The sequence below is a fragment of the Ambystoma mexicanum genome, chromosome 6q (genome assembly GCF_040938575.1).
Source record: "Ambystoma mexicanum isolate Mex_15411 chromosome 6q, UKY_AmexF1_1, whole genome shotgun sequence".
In the NCBI taxonomy this organism is placed as follows: Eukaryota; Metazoa; Chordata; class Amphibia; order Caudata; family Ambystomatidae; genus Ambystoma; species Ambystoma mexicanum.
In genome coordinates, this window is record NC_090937.1 from 1,267,768,039 (window position 1) to 1,267,788,958 (window position 20,920).

Below are 20,920 nucleotides of genomic sequence, written 5' to 3' on the forward strand. Positions count from 1 at the left end.
CACCACGGCCACCTACCTTCTCGGTCATCTAACCCACGAAGCGTGTATCTGTTGAGGCTTTCGCCGCCACTTTCTCTCCCTCTCCTCCTCCTCTGACTGACTCACATCCTGACACAGCACCTTCCGTGCTCACTCTTCTATCTCTGATACTCTTGATGTTCTTGCCCCTGTCATGTGCATCCACTTGAAGCCCAAAGCAAAGTACAACTCTTGGTACGACTCCGACCTAGCCGCCCTAAACATGAGTGTAGGGTGACTGAAAGGAAATGGCGGGCCTCTTGTACATCCTCCGACAAACTGGCCTGCTGCCTGCTCCAAAGGCAATACCGGTTACTTGTTTGCACTAAGAAGAGAGCCCACATCCAGGTTTGCGTCTCTGGGGCATCTAACAACTCGGCTGAACTCTTTAAAATCTGCAAAGAGCTGGAAATCAACCCTGCTGCAGCCTCTACCTCTCCTGCCGTCTCCCAGGCCCTTTGCACGGCCCTTGCCTCTCACTTCATCTGAAAAATGCTACCTGTGGCACTCTTGCAGCCGCCCCTCTCTCTTTCTCTTCCTTTTCTCTGTTCTCCCCTGATGAGATTTCCAGACAAGTCCAATCTATGAAAGTCTCATCAAAAAGTTTCTTCCCTGTGCATCAGATACCATCAAGCACAACGTTGACACCCTTGCTCCTGCTATGGCTGAATTCTGCAACCTCTCCTTTGCCTCTGGAGCCTTCTCCCTCCCATCTGAAGCACTCTCTTGTGCACCCTCTTCTCAGGAATCCAACAGCCGACCCCTCATGCCCGGGTAACTATCGCCTGATCTCTATCACTCCTTTACTGGGCAAACTCCTGGAAAAACTGGCCATCTCCCAGCTTAATATTCACACCAATTCTGTTGGTTGTCTTCATGACCATCAGTCTGGCTTCAGAGTTGCCAAAAGCATGGAAACTGCACCCTGAACATCCATGAAGACCTGCTCTGCAAGCTCAACTCTAACATCCCATCTGTCCTCATCCTACTCAATCTACCTGCTGCCTTTGACATGGTCAACCATGTCATCCTGCTCAACCATCTCTGTGATAACCTGGGTATCAACGATCAGGCCCTGGCCTAGCTGACCTCTTTCCTCTGTGACTGACCCTCCCAGGTCCAAATTGGGTCCTTCCTTTCCTCTATCTCTCTCTCTACCTGTGGTGTTCCGCAGGGGTCTAACCTCTCTCCCTGGCTTGTTCACAAACACCTGGCTCCTCTTGCCGACCACATTGCTGCTCTCTGCTTCAACTTTCAGTGCTATGCGTATGACACGGCTCGTTTCATGGCGTCACTCTGCCACTTCCTCTCCTTCTCTCATCTCTAACTGTCTGTCTGCTATTCAGGAGGGGTGTGCCACCAATGATGTCTGCCTTAATGCCAGTAAGACAGAGATTCTCCTCATCGGCACACCTGCACCCTCCTTTCCTGTCACTCTCTGGCCGGCATCACTTGGCCCTCTCCCTGATCCCACCTGTGAGGCTAAGAACCTTGGGGTCATCTTTGACTCCACGATCTCCTTATCTCATCACATCTCTGACATCTCTAAGAAGTCAAACTACCAACTGCACCTCCTCAGAGGTATTCTTCCTTTCCTCTCCTTCCCACAGAAGTTCAGTGTCTCTAGAGCTCTGGTTTGCTCTAGGCTGGACTACTGCAACAGCCTCTTTCTAAATCTGCCTGCCTCTAATCTCTGCCCTCTGCAACTCATCCAGAACAAGACTGCAAGACTTGTCCTTGGCTTCAAGCCAGGGATCATATTGCTCCAGCCCATAAATCTCTTCATTGGCTCCCAGTGACTGCAGGATTAAATTCAAGACCCTTTGCTTTGTCCACAAGGCTTTATGGGGCGTGGGTCCATTATATCTTCTACTTTCTCTCCTTAAATACCTTCCTACTCGAGCTCTTTGCTCCTCCACCTCCCTCTGAGTCAGTCGCTTCTCCAAGCAATGAGTTGGGGGTAGATCTCTTCCCTCAGCTGAGGACTCCCTCTGGAGCAGCCTCCCTATCTCTCTGAAATTTGAGGAGAACCATCTTTGGTATCAGAAGCACCTCAAGACCTTCTTCTTTGCTTCTGCCTTCCCTCTTCCTCTCCCCTGCTGATCTGTCTGCTTTGACACCGGGCACCTGGTAACCCTCTGATTTTCGGGCCCATGTCCCTGCCCACCCAGCCTCACACCTGCACTGCCGCCTGGAAACCCTGGCACTTGGGTCTTTATCTGAAACCCTACAGTCCCCTTATCTGCACTTATTGGACATCCCTTGTCTGTGCCTTAACATTGCATTGTCACCTGCTGGCTGCACTACCTGTTGTTTGTATTCCGTGTACAGCACTTTACACTCCTCCCGTCCCCCTTGCACTTTCCTTATTTTATCTCCTGACTTATCCATCGGTTGACCTAGACTCTTGCTGCAGGTCTCCTGCATATAGAACTTCAATGTGTTCCCTGCCAATATGAAAGGAGTGCCATGAAGGGACTACTATCACAAGAAGGATTTGTCAATGTTGTCCTATATTAGTGGGTCAGTGACTCCATCTACTGGAAGCTCCATCAAAATTGAATTGGCCACCAAGAAGGGATCTGAAGGTCATGCAGGGACACAATTAATCCATAACTTTGATGACTGTAGATTGTTGGTTAAAAGTGTTTAGTACTTCTCAAGATATTAAAGTTGACTGAGAACGTGTGCCTATGAGAGTCAATACATCATACTGTCTCTGAACTTGCATAGGTCTTAAAAACCTTTTGTTTTTCACTTCTAATTTACTGAGAAAGTTTCAATTAGTGGACAGTTCTGAATGAATCTTTCTCGTGTTTATGGATTCAAAAACCTTACCCTGGGTTGCCAAAACGTAGGCATCTTGCTTAAGCTTGAGTTCCAGTGAGTTGTTCAAAGACTGTAGGAATACAAATACATTTTATAATAAAAAAATGCATCAGTGACTTCTCTCCTCCCCTCATGTTCCCGGTTACTTCCCCTATCTGCAGCATTGCCTCCAGAGTACTTTCGAGATGAAGAAATATCCTCTTCTTGTGGTTTCTCAATCAGACATTATTCCCTTCATTTTAGAGCTTGTGTTTCTTGGCTAATCACATTCTTTTCTTTCAAGTACTTTGCCACTCTTCCTTTAACTTAAATCCATTGTTAATTCAGAGGTTGTAATCCATCCATGAAAGAGAAACCTTCTGGCACTATTACCAAAGAGTGCTCCTCTTTCATCAAATGTGATTGTCACATTTCTCTTGACAGAGAACTTCACTTTCTTTCATTTGATTTTAACTCAAGGAATGAAGAGGTATCACAATTTGTAGCTACCATTTTTTATGTAAACTTGGAGGAGTATTCATAAAATAAACTTCCTTTAATACTGTGTATATCCTTTCTATTATAGCCTCCTTTTTATCTTTCTTATACATTTTCTTAGATTTTCCTCCAGTCATTATCCATCCTGACCTCTACATTCAGTTTGGACGATGTTTTTAGTAGTGCTAGTATTACATTTTTGTCTAAACATTTTTGTTTATGTTTGGTGTATTACAAACCTTTCGTATCACCAATTAATACAATTCATCTCATAACATATAAATTCACATCTAAAAATCTTAATATCTTAAAATTGAAACTCAACATATAAACGATTCCATCTCTCAAGCACAATATCAATCAATATTGGTTTGAACCTTCATCTAAAGTAGGATTTCATTCATACATTTTGTTACAGCAAAAGTTATGGATGGGGTCTCCCCAATTATGAGCATTGTCCAACATTCATCCATCAACAAGGTTTCCAGGTTTTTTCAAATGTCAGCTAGGAATGTAATACTGTCATTGCTTTTATTATTTTTACATTAGTTAAACGCAGCGAAGCAGAATCCGCAAGACAAGAGGTCATGAGCGGAGTTTGCAGATGCTTACATGCGCACAACCCTATGGAACTGCCAGAGCACCTATGGGACCTGACAGAGCCAAGTGTGACTAACCTATGGAAATGTAGCATAGCATGGACACTGTAGAAACCACATTATAAGGTTTAGAAAATGTACAGCAGTCCTCAGGCTGATTCAGGCTGGACGGAGAGCAAGACATGTGAGACATGTGAGACAGAATCCATAGCCAAGGTCAATAAATACAGATGTCATTCCAATCCTGCGATGACAAAGGGACCAGCGGCAGAAAATACTAATAAATCCTTATAATTCAGAGCTGCACAGCTCAAATTCATGGTCTCTGAATACGTGATGCAGCTGAAGCAAACAATGGACAGCAATCGGCGGTGGAAAAGGCAAGCCGGTCTTAGGCTCCCAGACACAGACCGTGACAAGTACGCAACAAGTGTTGTGCGGGTCAGGAGAGCACTCTCATAAGTGTAAAGTGTCTCTCCCTTTTTTGTCTGTAGGAATGAGTGAACAGCAACCTGTAGGAGACCTGAGCATAGGAGTCTAACACCTTACGGCGCACATGTGCAACAAATGAAAACCCTTGGGGATGATGGAGGGACCCTCATGAGGGCCTATGATCGGTCAGCCCAGATGACTGGTGCACTTAGTTAAATAAACAGACGCAGTCTGGTTTCATATAACAAGCGTGAACAGCTTTTGTTTATGAAAATTAATTTGTCAAACCAATCCTCTGTATACATGAGTAATATTACACCACTGTGCTCCTAGCACAGTGGTGTAATATTACTCAAAGTCCTCCTTCCATTACCTTCGGTATTAAACAATCACACATTTGCTACAATAATATTTAAGTACATCCAGTGGGGTCGCCTGAGAACAATTGCATTCACATTAGGTAAATAAATAATTGAATAGATCAGCAGGGTCACCTGGGAACACGTGCATCCACATTTGGGAAATCAATAATTCAAGAGATCAGTGGGGTCACCTGGGAACAAGTGCACTCACCTCTGGTTAATAAATAATTAAATAGATCAGCAGGGTCATCTTGGAACACGTTCATTCACATTTGGTAAATAAATAATTCAAGATATCAGTGGGGTCACCTGAGAACAAGTGCATTCACATTTGGTAGATAAATAATTAAATAGATCAGTGGGGACACCTGGGAACAAGTGCATTCACAAATTTGTAAATAAATAATTACATAGATCAGTGGGGTCACCTGGGAACAAGTGCATCCACATTTGGTAAATAAATAATTACATAGATTAGTGGGGTCACCTGGGAACACGGGCATTCACATTTGGTAAATAAATAATTAAATAGATCAGTGGGGTCACCTGGGAACACGGGAATTCACATTTCGTAAATAAATCATTACATAGATCAGTGGGGTCACCTGGGACGAAGTGCATTTACATTGCGTAAATAAATAATTACATAGGTCATACCAGATGCTTAGAGTCAATCTTTCCCACCTTTGTACATCCTTCAGCAGAATTTCTCTCAATTTGTCTACATTGTATTCTACCAATGGGATGTACAACACTTAGTACACCGATCCACCAATCACCCAGTCAGGCCACCGGGCTGTAATCCACCTCTACAATGGGGCTGGGCGAGCCCCCTCAAATATGTCCTAGCGGGAATCCTCAGTTTCCATACACTGCTGGCTAAGGGCTGTGATCTGAAATGCATAAATCTCTGCCACAGTGCAGATTTAACCGAGAGAAGCGGAAAAATACGAACATACCAGACAGGCAAAAATGGGCCTCCGAACATTAGAGGGACACTTAACATCTAGGGTGACAAATCCCCTCTGGCACCACTGATGCCTTTCACATGTTCCCCTGAGTCGGTCAAACCCACACCTTTATCAGGTGAGTTACCTCATCCCCATGCATCCACGGAGCTACTTGTAGCATACGGCACGCTGAGTCACTGTAACAGGTGTGGAGAATATTACCTTCCGGCTAGTCAACCATGGCCCACGTGTTCTCCGTATGCCGGCACATGCAGGACACGGTGTCCCTTTCTCACTCTTTCCCTCTCATACCTGATGGCTATGACGCATCGCAAGAAACGACTCAGCTCTCTCTCTCATGAGCGGCAGCGGGCAGGGTACAGCACCCGCTAAGTACTCCTTCTGATCATGTACTCGGCACACTCTCTCAACCCCGGCTAGGGGAGAGAGAAATGCCGGCTTGGAAAGGCGGACCACCTATGTGGGCCATTACTAATGCAACAGAGGGCCTGGTTGCCCTGTGTGAAGGTCCGGAGCTTCCTTCTCTGCTTGTATCTCCTGACGCTCTCCTTCTCGAGGATCCCCTCAGGGCTCTTATGCTCCCTGGGGACCTTCCACTTGTGTCCTCCTGCAGGGGGTCTCGCGCCATTCCTGAGGTGAAATCACCTCACAGACTGGCCCGTTCCTGCTGGTGGAACCTACCATGTCTTTCAGACAAACGCTGTGCGCCTGAAACACGCAGCAAAGTGAAACGGACAACGAGAAGGGAAAATAAACAAATATGCCCGCCAAACAAAACATGACACAGAGCCCATGCACACACTGAAACCGACAGGAAATGCAGATTTACATAAGCAAAGGTGGCTACACACAAGTACAATGCAGACACATTGGGCCTCATTACAACCCAGGCGTTAAGGGGTTAACGGCGCCGTAAAAGGTGTCGGCGCCGTTAAACCCTTAACGCCTGATTACGAGGTCCCTTTGCGGGTTGCACTTTAACGCCTGCTTTTAGCAGGTGTTAAAAAACCAACCCGCAAAGGAACCTAGGAGTTAATTACGGCACCGTAATTTACGGTGCCGTAATTAGCGCCTTCCCCATTCCCATTGAGCCCTATGGGCCAAAAATGGGAATGGGGAAGGGGCCATGGTGAATGGGGAATTACCGCCCCGCCAACCTTGGAATGGGGCGGTAATCCCGCCATTCACCATGGCGGAGTTGGTAATTTACCGGCGTCAACCATGGCGCTAATAGCACCATGGTTAACGCCAGGGTCGTAATGAGGCCCATTGTCATTCTTATCACCTTGAAGACGTCCACAGTGAGCTGAGAATCTTTGCGGATCCCACGCTTGGGGGCATCAGCTCACACCAATCACAGTTTAGCATCCTAGGGGTGGTAGCAACAGGCAGGAACCAATGGTAAATCCACAACACTGCAACAATGTTATAGTTAGTGACTTGAGGGTGGAACAGGCCAGCCGCCTGACATGCGAAGGCCAGTGGAAGAACATCTATAATGTCCAATATAGGTGATAGAATACTTAATATCCAATCATTTGGCCTGATAGGTTTTCTGGCAAGGGGTCCAGGTTGTGACGTAATGCTGATGACATTTGGAAGTAAAACTGGTCTTCGAGCTGAGCAAGAGCAAGAGGTGCATGGATATTCTCTGTTCCTGTGCTGATCCCGGTTGGTTTTGCCTGTAATAAACTACAGTTTGAACTTGCTGTTGACTGAGTACTCCATGTATCCTGGGGGAGGGAGTTGGGCACTCTAAGTCTGTGCACTTCCTATGTCCCTCTGGCATACCTGGGGGTCCTCCCCAACGGGATGCTTGACTTATTGAGCAAACCCCCTAAGAGATTGAACCTCTGGTAATTATAGGCTGCCTTACATGCTGCTTAGGGGTTGCTATGTGCTGAAAAATATTTTAAAATGGCCGCTTTGTAAGAGGATCATAATATGATGTTGGTCTTCCATTCCAGCAGACAAAACTTTGTGTTGGTAATTGTTAAGTTCAATTGATGCCATCTTCTGTTCATACTATTCGAAATGGTCCCAAGCGGAATGTTGCACATTTCTACGATAAGGGATCATAATGCTGTTCATGAACCTGATTGGCTGTATTGGGTCATTCACAAAATGTTATGGTGGTTTTCTTTGTCTGCATTTTCTCACTTGGGCCCAATTTTTACTCATGTCAGAGCTCCTACCTAACCCCCTTCCTTGTTTACATATTTATTCCCTGTCGTAAGGTCTGTAGGAAGGTTTCTGATGTAAGGTAGATGGGGCTCTCTCTTCTCCTTTCTCCGCTCTTCTGGGTTATGGGCCCCAAATACTTCTTGTGGGGTTGGAGAATATGGTATTTCTTCCTGTTGTTTCTCAAAATCAGTGTTACCCTGTCTTCCTAGGGATTGTGGGTTTCACTGATGGCCCCTGGTGTAGAAAGTGTTTTTTAGAATGCCCTTTTGGCTTCCTTTCCTTTTTTCATCAAGGTTAGCCAGATGGGCTAAGCGCTGGCAATGTAATTCCTCTTCTCTTTGATACACTTCTTCACTGATTCGCTGATTTGAAGTACCCTCATTGACCGACTGACCACTCATGACATACTAAGGGGACTGCTACCCCTGCTCTCATCTGAAGGTCTAACTATTTCCCTGTCCTTGTCGAATTTAGCAAAGAGATCCAGGAGGATCTGCAGGCCGGGGTCCCCTTTATTTTTGCAAAGTTTTATAGATCATTATCTGGTGAATCCTTGTGACAGAGACAAACGTTCACATTGACTTTGGTGTGAATGCCAAATAATGGGTTACAAAATACAAAAGCACAGGTAGGGGGTACCCAAACCAAAGTTTTAAGTGCACAGGATTAAGGCAAGAGTTTAGAATTAGCCTCGCAACTGATTAACGTGCCCCAGGTAGGGACACTTTTGTTAACTATCACATTACATCATTTCACTATGTTCATTTTTCAAGGCATCCCTTATTTTGCGATTCTGGTTTCTCAAATAAACTCACAGTGCCATTTGATGTTGTTCCCCAAGTCCTTAATCTGTGTAAACAGAATAAATAAAGGGGCACAATTTCTGGCTCCCCATAAATCATGCCGTGGAGACTCTTTGCTTTGAGACATGGGTGAAACAGGTTCCCTCCATGTCATTTTCATCAGTTGCACAAGGGATCAATAACGTAAAGGCTAAACCACCTACACTCCTCCCTTTTGCACTCTCCAGGCAAATTGAGGAAACGCGACCTGCCATTTTCGCATGGTGGGCAGCGCTTAGCAAAAGATTGCTGTGAAGGGTTTTGACCCATGCTGAATCAATAGACTGGATAGATGTGGGGATGAGCTGCCGCCGCCCATCATTCCATCCCAGAGTCCAGGAGAACCGCGCAGTTGTGCGCATACCAAAAGCGCAAGGGGTGAAAGGTGGTGCCAAAGGAAAAATAGCAGCACCTGTCAGAGCAAAAGCACATTTAAATCACCTCTGTTTCTTAGAGGGCAAGCTCCAAATGTCAAGTTCAAACATTGCAAGATAGCTAATACCGGAGACCTTTGTTCAAAAATCCGTTTTACTGATGTCAAAACGTTGCTGAAATCATGGGCACAAGACCACTCTAAAGATTCAACCTTCTTGTGGGGGGGTTCCACATAACCACTCTAATGTAAGGATGCCTATCAAAACAATAGCAAAAATCTCCTGTTAAATTCAAGACAACTCCTAAATGGATGCAGTACCGACAAATTCCACAAGGCGGCGCTAGCGGTCTAAACTCTGACAGGAGAACTGAGTTCAATAGCTGACAAAGGGACCTGAGTCAGCTGGACCTCAAAGCCTGTTAGTTAATAAAAAATCTTAGCCACCTGCTGTTCCCAGAGGCCAAGAGGCTGGGAAACCTTAACACCTCAGAGATTCCCACACCAGGAGGCAGGATATCACATGGCCCTTCTGAGTGAGAAGGAGGGGTTTTCCTTCAGCTTGCTGGAGCCCACACAAAAGACTCTTCCCCTTGAATGGGGTATGCTAATTTTGAGTGTTTCCTGTCAACAGCCCTCTGCCAGCAAGGAGAGACATGTGTTTCCTGACCCACCCAAGCTTCTGGAGACGGACCCAAACACTTTGGGGAGTTGAATTGAAGGCAAATATATGTTTCATAAAAATACTGATAATTCTTTGTAATCAGATGACAGAAATGTGCAATTTGGGGATCCTTAAAATGAAAACTGTGCCCACAATTCAAGACCAAACTCCAGTTTGTCTTATGTTCTGGTGCAAAACCCCACTAATTATGAATATTACAGACACAGTATTTAAGCTAGCGACCTGGAAATTTACTGGGATATGTGTAGAAGGGGGGTGTACATTTGTATAATTTTTGATGAAAAACCAATGTTGCAAAACCCACTAAAATCGAAAATAAGTTGCCATTTTTGAATGCAAGCTCCTAGAAACGCCAGAGTCAGAACAGAGACTACCTTAAGCAATGTGTAATATGTACATGTAATGTCAACCACTTGTGTACCTGGGAAATATGTATTTGGATCAGAATTAGATTTGTATGCACATTGACCAGGGGAGTGTCATTTCTGCAGGTCATAAAAATGACATCGCTCTGACACACTATCCCTTCCCAAATCAGGGACCAAAGAATCTATTGACCTATCAAATTAAGAGAGGGCAGGCTTAGTGAAGCTAGCCTCTCCACCCACTTTCTAAACACATAAAAGCAGACAGTGCAGACAGTGCAGGACAGATAGGGTTTTTCAATTCCATTTGCTGCGGAGCGTGTTGACCGACGACTTCACATCCAGAGATCCAACACTTAGACTTCCAAGCTAAACAGAGACTACAGAACTTTGAACCAAGAAGGCCCACTGCAAGCAAGAGTATTTGTTAGCATGCCCCAAAATCTTTTGCAACTGAACTCTTCAAATAGCCGGGCTGAGCTGTTTGATTCTGGCCTAGAACCCTGTGACAGAAACATCCAGAACCAGGAGCTGTGCTGTGTCCAGAGAAGGCAGAACCCGATCCAGAGAACCGGTGCCTAGCAGACCCAGGACAGCAGAGCAGAGCTGACCCAGACGCTGTGAGCAGAACCGCCCGAAGTCCAGTCCAGTTGACCCGATCCGTGACGAGGCCCAGTCCTTCTAAAAATATAGTGTGAATACTGCCAGAACTGTGCGAAACCCAATCCCTTAGTTAAAATAATGTAATGCAAACTATTTTAACCTATGTAGAACTGCCTCCTAGTAATCCTGTCATCTGTCATTCTAAAGCTGCGAGCTGTCAGCTGTCATTCTAAAGATGCAAACTGTCACCTGTCATTTTAAGTTTTACTTTAAATCCGAAAAACTACCTTTACTAAATCGTCCGTATCTCTGGAACCTTTCCAACAAACTTAAAACCGACTTGCTACTCCTACAGTTTTGCCGTAATCACGATTCAAGCACTCGCGAATTTTACCGCGATTTGCGATTTGGCTTGATTTCTTCTCCAGTAAAAAAGTCAGAAGCTCCTTGCTTTCCTTTGCTAAAATTCGTTTAACCTGCTAGTTACTCATAGAGCATTGCTAAAGTGAGCCTGAACTAATATAAAGTAGCCATCACCTACCCTGAACCTCTAGAGGGAATTAAAAGCAATTTTAGCACCTTTTCACTTCCTTGCAAACCACATTAAAGTAATTCACCTGTGTTACAAACTTCTACCTGTTTTCCTCTAAGCTTGCTGGGGGGGGGGACTGTATTTCGTATTGTATTTGATTGCATTCCTGAGAACTGTGTGCTCCTCCTTCCATTTCTTACATTGCATAGGGGGGGGGGGGTGAATTGCCAGAGAAAAAGTGATCATATTATCTTTTGCTAAAATCATATCAAGTTATTTCTGTACTGCATTTCATTCCTCATTGCTTTTCCCCTGAAACCATAAAAGTATTTTCGCTGCCTTATCCATCTTATACCAACTCCTCATTGATTGTAAAGAGGTGTGCTAGTGTCAGATTACCCAGTGTTGATCAACATTATATTCATAAGTGTGATATCAATTATTAATTTATTATACAAGTGTGATATATATATATTGTTTAATCTTTCAAATAAACCTTTTAAATTTGCAAAACAAATATACTTCTTGGCTCAGTGGGTTCAGGGGGATTCTAAGAGAGGGGTGTTATACAAGGGTTCATCATCCAGATTATAACTTGCCATAAAAATATATAAATAAGGGCTTCACTTGGGCATCCCAGACAAGGCACTGACTTAGTGGGATTGCTTGATTGGAGTCACTTACATTGCGCTTCATATTTGATGTTATGAAAAGCATGTAGATTACATAGTAAACACAGAATTTACACCTGTGGGATGCAGAATCGTAGATTACGACCCATGTCCCTTCTACAAGTGGATGAAAATGAGGAGCAGTGTAAAATGATTGCGTAAAAGTCTTATGGATGAATCTTACGTATTTAGTTTACGTTACTCTTCCAGGAACATTAGCCCTACAATGTTGAATGTCTCAGCATCATTCAAGTTTGCATACATAAAGGGGCTCATGAGGGAATCAGCTCCACTCTGCCAAATTTTCATCATTTGTAGTTCGGGGTGAGCATGAAAAGGGCAAGAAACGCTGTACAAGTGTGTATGCCACTTTTTGCCCTTCACGTTTGCATTCTGCAGTGCAAATTGAGTAAACACTGCCTTGCATGCTGGCATGGCAAGCAAGGTCACACATTAAATGAACCTCCCTACCCACCCTGACATGCTTGTAGGTCTGGAAGGGTTTCAAAAAGGTGCTGTATGCACCCTTTTGCCCTTTATAGTTGCACCCCGCAGTGCAAATGATGAACAATTGGCATGGCAGGGAGTATGTACAATGGATCCCGATGGGGGTCGTCTGCTTTATGCAGTTGCATAAAGCTGGTGGACCCCATAGGGAACTCCAGCTTTTGCGCCGGCATGAAAATCCATGCCGGCTCAGATGTTGGAGCATGTGTATGGCGAAGGGAGTGGTGGAAACGCATGTTGCATTCTGCCCCTCCTCTCTGCTAGACAAATAATTAAGAATGAGCCGTGGCCTGATTGCAAGGCAGGGACATCATTTCACAAAATGCCAGGGGTGGTGGAAGTGACATCACATGACTCTTGACCTCTGATGACATCACAGGAAGTGATGTCATTTGACCCCACCCCAGTGACACTTCACCCTTCCACAAAACAGGAAGGGGGATCACAAAACATTGTTTCAAATTTCATTAATAAAAATATGGTTATGATATCACTGTAAAGTGATATACATTAAAAGAATGGACCACCATATGTATCGTTAACATCAGTGCGTATAGGCTCATATTACCAAATCACTGTGAATGCAAGCAGACATCCAAGGCCAAACGATAATGATGTTATTATATAGCACTTACGCTTAAGCGCTTCATATAGAACAAATATACATACAATATAACTCAACCTGTGTTGGTACTCATTTATCAACCTCGGCAGGATGAAAGGCTGAGTTGACCTTGCTGGGAGTCGAACCTGCAGATCACACACACATTGCAGCAGCCAGCGTTCAACCCACTGAGCTATTTTACCACCTATAGCTATTAGCCACATGCTGCTGGCCACAGTCCATGAGCCTCAATTAAAAAAATGTTTTTAAAACATTTTTTTAGGGGTAGCAAGGGAGACCACAGGGGTCGCAGTTCCGACCCATGGCGACTCCTAAATGACGTTCATTTAAGGCGTTAAATTACATTACGACTCAATGGAAATGGATCCTGAAAGTGGTTCTATGCTGTATGCAGCTTGCAAAAGACGAGCAAATGCTGTTGTGAGTTTAAATAATCTCCAGAAGCTAAGGCAAAGTGTGGTAATCAGTGATTGAAGTATACCAAAAAAGTAATGGACCTATGACTCCGGCAGGGGACAGAGTAGGAATGAAGGGAGCAACGTATTTTTCAAAGGTTGCAGTCATGCTGGTTGATAGCCAATTGAGTTGAAACAGATGTCAGTTTAGCTGTAACTGATATCCTGTGGTAAAATGGAGAAGTGTGCTTTAACTTCACAAAGAATGGTCCGGAATGGTGACAATAGTTACAAAAGGTAGTGGAGCTGTTGACAGTAAAAAAATAAAAGTAGTAGAACACAGCTCTCAACTGTTCCCACTCACTTCGACCACTGGTGGTAATGACCTCCCAAGATCGTAGGTCACCCTCCCTGCTCTGTTGCCAGTGCAGAAGTGGATCAATACTTTAGTCCGCAGCATGGAAAGAGGTGTTGATGGAACTCGTGGATGACATGTGTGGAGAGTTTAGGAGCAAAAGGGACAGGTGTGGCACCACCAAACTGCTAATCACATTCATCAAAAATGAAAATGATCATGTTATGAAAATTGAAAGTACGTTGGTGGTTTTTGCAGATACTAAGTCAGCTATCTGTCAGTGAATTATGCCACCACAAAGAAAAAAGGTGGAAAAAGAAAGTGGTGGAAGCAACTACCGAACTTGGATGAAAAAATGAAACCACAATTAACAGGCTAAAGCAAAAGTTAATACCAACAAACACCACAAGAGGGAGATACCCACCAAGCCATTAGACGAAAGAATTGGGGCACAAAAAGAAATACCCGATTTCGCCCAGGTCCACCTGAAGAGAGAGAGAATGTAAATAGACCAATACTGGCACAGTAGAAGAAAAGAGGTAAGTAAAAAGTAAAGCAAGCTTTGAAAAGCCAATAGTTTGGGCTTTTGTGTAGGCATAGAATAAGCATTTTACAGGTACTGCCATAGTGGCACTACCCGGTCATAAATTGCCAGCATGTGGCAAATGGTGTTTCTATTTGGGCATACTGTGTCAGTGATTGGCCAATGTATATATAATGCCTATACAAGAACCAACACTGTTGGTTTTGCCAATGCTTGTTATTAACAGGCCGTCAGTGAAGGGACCAGATGCAAGGACACACATGCTGCTTATAAATCGAGTGGCAGAAGGCACACTTGGATAAGATTCTTTTTGTACATACACCAGAAGCTGTTTTGCAGATTCAGTCCAGGTATTAGCTTTAAGAAAACTGGATAAAAATAACACTGACATCCCCTTAAAAACAAAGAGAGCTAGCTTGAACAGATACCAGGGTTAAGTGCTTTGGGTGGAGAGGATCAGGTAGTGGGTGACAGTGGTCATAATGACTAGCATAGCCATGGCTGTCAAAGACTGGGTAAAATGACAAACCCCGCCCCAAAGGCTGAGTGTTCCTCTTCACATTCAATCTGTCACCTAATTTCAACTCTCATGCTAATAGCTTTGGCTTGTAGTCAGCTCTTACAGTGTCACCTAATAGCCAACACTAAATAAAGGAACAAATGCAGGGTCATTTTACATGTAATGTAAGTTGCTGCAGAGGACCATGCCATTTTAAACCTTCACGAGTCGGAGGGGTAAAAATTAGGCAAACTTGCTTTACCTCATTAAGTTTCCTCTCTGTCTCGTGAAAAAGTAAATGCTGCCTGCACATCCTCTCGGGAGGATAGCTCAGGGGCAACGTGCTCGCCTTGGAAGCAAGGTGACATGGAGCAACACAGTTTCGATCCCCAGGTCCGCGCTTAGAAACCTCTGGTTATTAAGATCATTATAAATAACCGATCATATCATACATGTTGTAGGCAGTGTTTACTTACGAATTCCTATAATCTGCCTCGTTTTGAGCAGGGGCAGGTCCATAGGAATCCATTAGATTTCACCTGCATGAAAAGCTCATGTAGGCATCAAATGAAATGCTCACACAAGATGGAGGAGATGAACACAGCAGAGATTTTATCTCCACTTCGTGCCTCTTTCTCTGTCACGTGCCACCACAGAAATGAGGCAGTGTGGGAAATTGAGGTGTAAATGCATTTTATGCCTCGCATTCACGTCACCATTTTTCCGCTCTACCCCATTTGAGATGAGGGTGATGCAGAAATTTCAGCAATCATTCGGCGAGTATGCTTTCATCAAGGAAAAGTTGTGAGCCAAAATCTATTAAGAATTATGCAAACGTTCTTCTCCGAAAATTGTTTCATCATTCCACGTTTTCAAGGTAAATGTCCTCAAAATTACAAAAAACATCTTTTAGAGAACTGCTAGTAGTGGCATCCAGTAGCCAGGGATGTACCACAGGTGTACGTGCAGAGACAAGGTAATAAATACATCTTATTACCAAAGAAGTGCCAAAACATGACACATTTCGAGTCACTCTAAAAAGAAAGTAAATGATTCATGGCGTAAATCTGCCAGACGGTGCCTCCCTGATGCTCCAGAGCTGTCTTTACTGGGATGTATAAAATAGCTTTGCCCTATGCGATATTGGCCTCATTATGAGTTTGGCGGTGCAAAAAATTCCATTACCTCCAATTTTCCCACACCTCCAAACTACTCATTTGGTGGTATTACGACCAGCGGAATTACACGCTGGTAATTCCACCGAATTTTGGAGGTGAAGTGGAGGAGCTCCTCCACTTCACCTGAAGAAATTGGTGCAATTACCACCCGGTAATTACTCTGGTCTTAATTCTGCCATAAATCCCCAATGGAGGCATATGGGCTCCATAAAATGGGGATTTAAACCACCTACCACCATTTGTAATCCCATGGTAAACCCAAGGGAGCAGGTGGCTATAACGTTAAAACAGTTTGGCAGTTTTACCACCATAGTACCGCCAAACTCGTAATGAGACAGACATGGAGTTAAGAATGTTAGCTGTTCAGCTAAATTGAATATCCTCAATGCATGGCGTTGTGGCTCTAAACTGGAGGTGAACTTTCAGGAATCGTTATTAGGTGGCGCTGTGGCATGTGTCTTCTTAAAGATCAGCATCTCAAAAATATTGGTAATATCTTTTTTCCTCCAAACTCATTTCATCATGTGCCTGTGAGAGTGGGCATTGGACATAGCTCATTAGTGCTTACGGTCGTGCAATGATGTGATGTATGAAGCCCCATCCTAAGTGTCCCCTTTCCTTAACATGGGGCCAAATGTTATGCTTTTACAGCCAAAACAAGGCCCCCTGGAACCTTTTTCTGGCGACATTCCAGACAGAAGCCTAGAATTGCCCGATTGTAGCGACATACACCATTCCTCTGAATGGGGTAGCGGATGCATCTTTACTTCCTGTATTAATTGAGGGTCATTTTAAAATGAGCGGAGTGAAAAATGAAAGTGTAAAAGCAAGGAGTTATGTTTTTCCAGATTCATTTGCCCTCTCCCAGGCCCCCGCGCCCGACTCTCTGCTGTGCTTTGCTTCTCGTCTTCGAAGAACATTAGGATTCCCACCAGTTTGAGATTTTCATGCAGACGTTAAAAATCAAGGGATTACTAAGGAATCCGCTTTGCATTTGCACTGGCTAACAGGCAGGCAGATTCCATTTGAGTCCATTGTTAAATACTGCTTGCAAAGCGTAATTTGAAGGCTCCGTTTACTTTTCTACAAAAAAAAGAGTTTCAAAATGAAGTGTAATGGCGATTTTGCCTTGCTTGATCTTTGCTTTAACACACTGCTGTGCAAATCCTTATAATTGCATGCAGAGGACTCAACAGCACATATGTGCTAACGTTGCACCCCCCACTGCTTCCCCCCACAGGTTTTACGCCTGCATGAAATTGGAATGCAGGTGTAAAACAAATGATCCCTATGGAATCCTCCTGAGATTGACGTTCCGAAGGAATCCATTATTAAATTCTGCATGCAAAGCGTAATTTGAAGGCAGTATTTACTTTTTTACAAAGGGGAGGATAAAACCTAAATGCTAATGCGATTTCAGCTGTTTTTACTATTCATTCTTACACTATGCTTCGTATATTCTCAAAATTCCATGCAGGGGACCCCACAGCCCTTTAGTGGTAATGTTGGTGCTCACGAGCATGCCTTTCGCATTTTGTGTACAATCATCCCAAAATGTTGCTGGTAATGTAAGGTTCGAGGCAGCGTCCCATGGCACTGACACTTTCCAAGCAAAACGATTTTTACAGTTTGAAGAAAAAAAAACGACTTTGGCTGTATCTTGAGTAAACTGCATAAGACCAATACACGTATATTATGGACATGCGTATTTATGAGAACACTCTTAATCGGAAGGTTCAATGTCAGGGAACGAGATCCGGGGCCAGGAGAGGGCAAGGTGGGGCCAGGGAACCCATCTGTAGTTTAACAGAAAGGTTACACTTTAATGATGGGAGTTAGTCCGACATCCAAGGAGCATGCGCTCTCAAACTGTACCTTTTGAAGTAGGTAAATTTTTTCTCTAATCGTTGTTTATTGTTCTGAGTCATCTGTAGTGGGCTTAGTTGCCATTAGTACAGTATGCCCTCGTAGCACTCCTAGGCCCCTCCCTTTCTTTAATAACTGCTTATATATCACGACACCCCGAGCCTCCAGCTTCAGTCGTGACACACGACTTCCCTTCATTTGCGTTATACATATCTTTTATTTGTCCATTAATCATCGTTTCCATGCCCTTAACACTTTCACTGGGTCCCCTAACTCTCTCTTTCTACGCCTTTGACACCCCAAATGTCAGCGCTGAATGTACTTGCCACGTAAGCAACATCCGTAAAAAGCCGAGATTCCTACTACTATGTATCCCAGATGCTTCACAAAAAGTGCAAAGTGTGTCTTCATTTCAGGTCCACAGTACTTGTATCTGATATAATGAAATGCACTATGTTAAAAAATACCCTTCGATACAATGTCTCAGGCAGTACTTTAGCACGGAAAGGTCTTGGAATGAATGACTTGTCTATGAATGGACTTAAGACCATTTTTATTTCAAGGTTCAATACCAATAACACATCAGTCTAGTTCTTCACTGGTAATATTGTCATTTAGGTTCACTGCTTGTACACACCATGCACAGAACTGCGGGGCTCACCAGAACAAGGAACACATGGACACACGAATCAGTATTACTTAAAATAATAACACCCTGTTTGGCTATCATTAATGGCCCAGTATCCAATCCTGCTTATATAAGTTCCGGTCTTATTAAGAAACAATACATTGACAAATAGCATGCCCCTTTCCCCATGCCTTAACCCGCCCCCTTTCTGATATCGAGCAGATTGAACCCCCAACAGATTTTGATATAAAATGTTTGCCCCCAAAATGTTTGACATCAATTTGATAAGCCCCCCAAAATGTTTAATATCAAGGTTGCATCAATTTGATAAGAACTCCAATATTTTTTATATACATATTATATTGAAAATGGATCCATTTTATATTAAATGGCTACACATTTGATGTACATTTCTGGAGCAGCCCCTGGCCACGAGCAAAGGGAGCTCCAAAGACAATGGGGGTCATTCCGAGTTTGGAGGCAGCCATGGTGCTATTAGCACCATGGCTGCCTCCAAACCCGGGTCCGGGTCCGGTCTGGCTGAATGGGGACTTACCGGGCCATTCCGACCTTGGAGGACCCGGTAAGTCCCCATTCAGTAAACCATTCCCCATTCCCATTTGAGCCCCCGTAGGGCTCAATGGGAATTGGGAAGGCGCTAATTACTGGCCTGCAAATAGCGGGCCCCTTATTAGTGCCCTGGTCCCTTAGCGGGACCTGCAAAGGACGTGTGGTCAGACCACACGTCCTTTGCGGGTCCCGCTATGGGACCTCGGAATAGGGCGGTAAGGATTTACCGGCAGCAGCATCCTTAACCGGTGCTGGAAACCCTTACCGCCCAACTCGGAATGAGGCCCAATGAGTTTGACTCTAGGGTCGTGCAGAGTGATGCGGTTATGACACCAGAGAGTGACTCTGCTCTGCCCACAGGGGCTATCAATATTTATGGCTGTCATTTTGATATCAATGGGCTAAGAGCCCCGCAAGCGGCTATAAAGAGATGCTAAAAGGATCCCCTTTCTATAGGAGGGCCCCCTGACATTTTAAGTGACCCCCCACATTTTTGGATATAAAATGTATAGGAATTGGCTGTAAAATGTGATAACAATGGGACAAGAGCCCTGGCAGGGGTTCTAAATAGATTCTATAGTGAGCCCCTATCTATCAGAGGATCCCCCAAGATTTTAGGCTACCCCCACAAATGTGTATATACATTTGTATAGGAAATGGCTATAAAATGGATATCCAAGGGATAAGAGCCGTGGGAGTGGCTATACATAGATGCTATAAGGAACCCCTATCCATTGGAGAGCCCCCCCAATATTTTAAGCGACCCCCCACATTTTTGTATATAAAATGTATAGGAATTTGCTATGAGATGATATAAAAATGGGACAAGAGCCCTGGCAAAGGCACTAAATAGATGCTATAGTAAGCCCCTATCTATCGGAGGATCCCACCAAGATTTTGAGATACCCCCACAAATTTGTAAATATATTTTTTATAGGAAATGACTATAAAATGGACATCCAAGGGTTAAGAGCCCCGATCCATCGGAGGGCCCTCCCGAGATTTGAAGCAACCCAACCTCCCCAACATTTCTATATAAAATTCATAGGAATTGGATATAAATGTGATATCAAGGGGCTAAGAACCCTGGGGTGGGTTCCCAATAGATGCTACAGGGCTCCGCACTACACTTGCTACACTTGCGGGACCCCTTTCTTTAATAACTGCTTATACATCACAACACCCCGAGTCTCCAGCTTCAGTCGTGACACACGACTTCCCTTCATTTGCTTTATACATATATTTTATTTGTCCATTAATCATCGTTTCCATGCCCTTAACACTTTCACTGAGTCCCCGAACTCTCTCTTTCTACGCCGATTTTTATTGAACCCCAGCAGTTTGTATATAAAATGTTATAGGAATGGGGTATAAATGTGATATACATGGATAAGATGTCATTAAATAATTAAAATAACCTATACATTTGAGTCCACCCAAAGGTTTTGATCTCAGCAGGCTGTAAAATGGACAAGACCATTGTGCATCTTTAGAGGATGTCACGTATGAAACCAAGTATTAAACATTTAAATAAAAACTGTTGACTGTGACAAAAAAACATTCTACACCAGCAAGCGCCCCTCGACTCTTACCATCAACTCAAAATCAATTCTCAGTCGCTGTGCGTGTATGATCCTGCACAAAAACTCCCAACTCCATTCGGGGCTCATGTGTGATCCTGGGCAAATCAGCATATCTATAGGGTTGCCATGCCGCGCTCATGTGCGATCCTGCACAATTTCTCATGGTTCACAGAGCCGAGAGCTTTGTTTTGTCCCCAAAAATACTTTAAAAAAAATGCAAGCCCGGA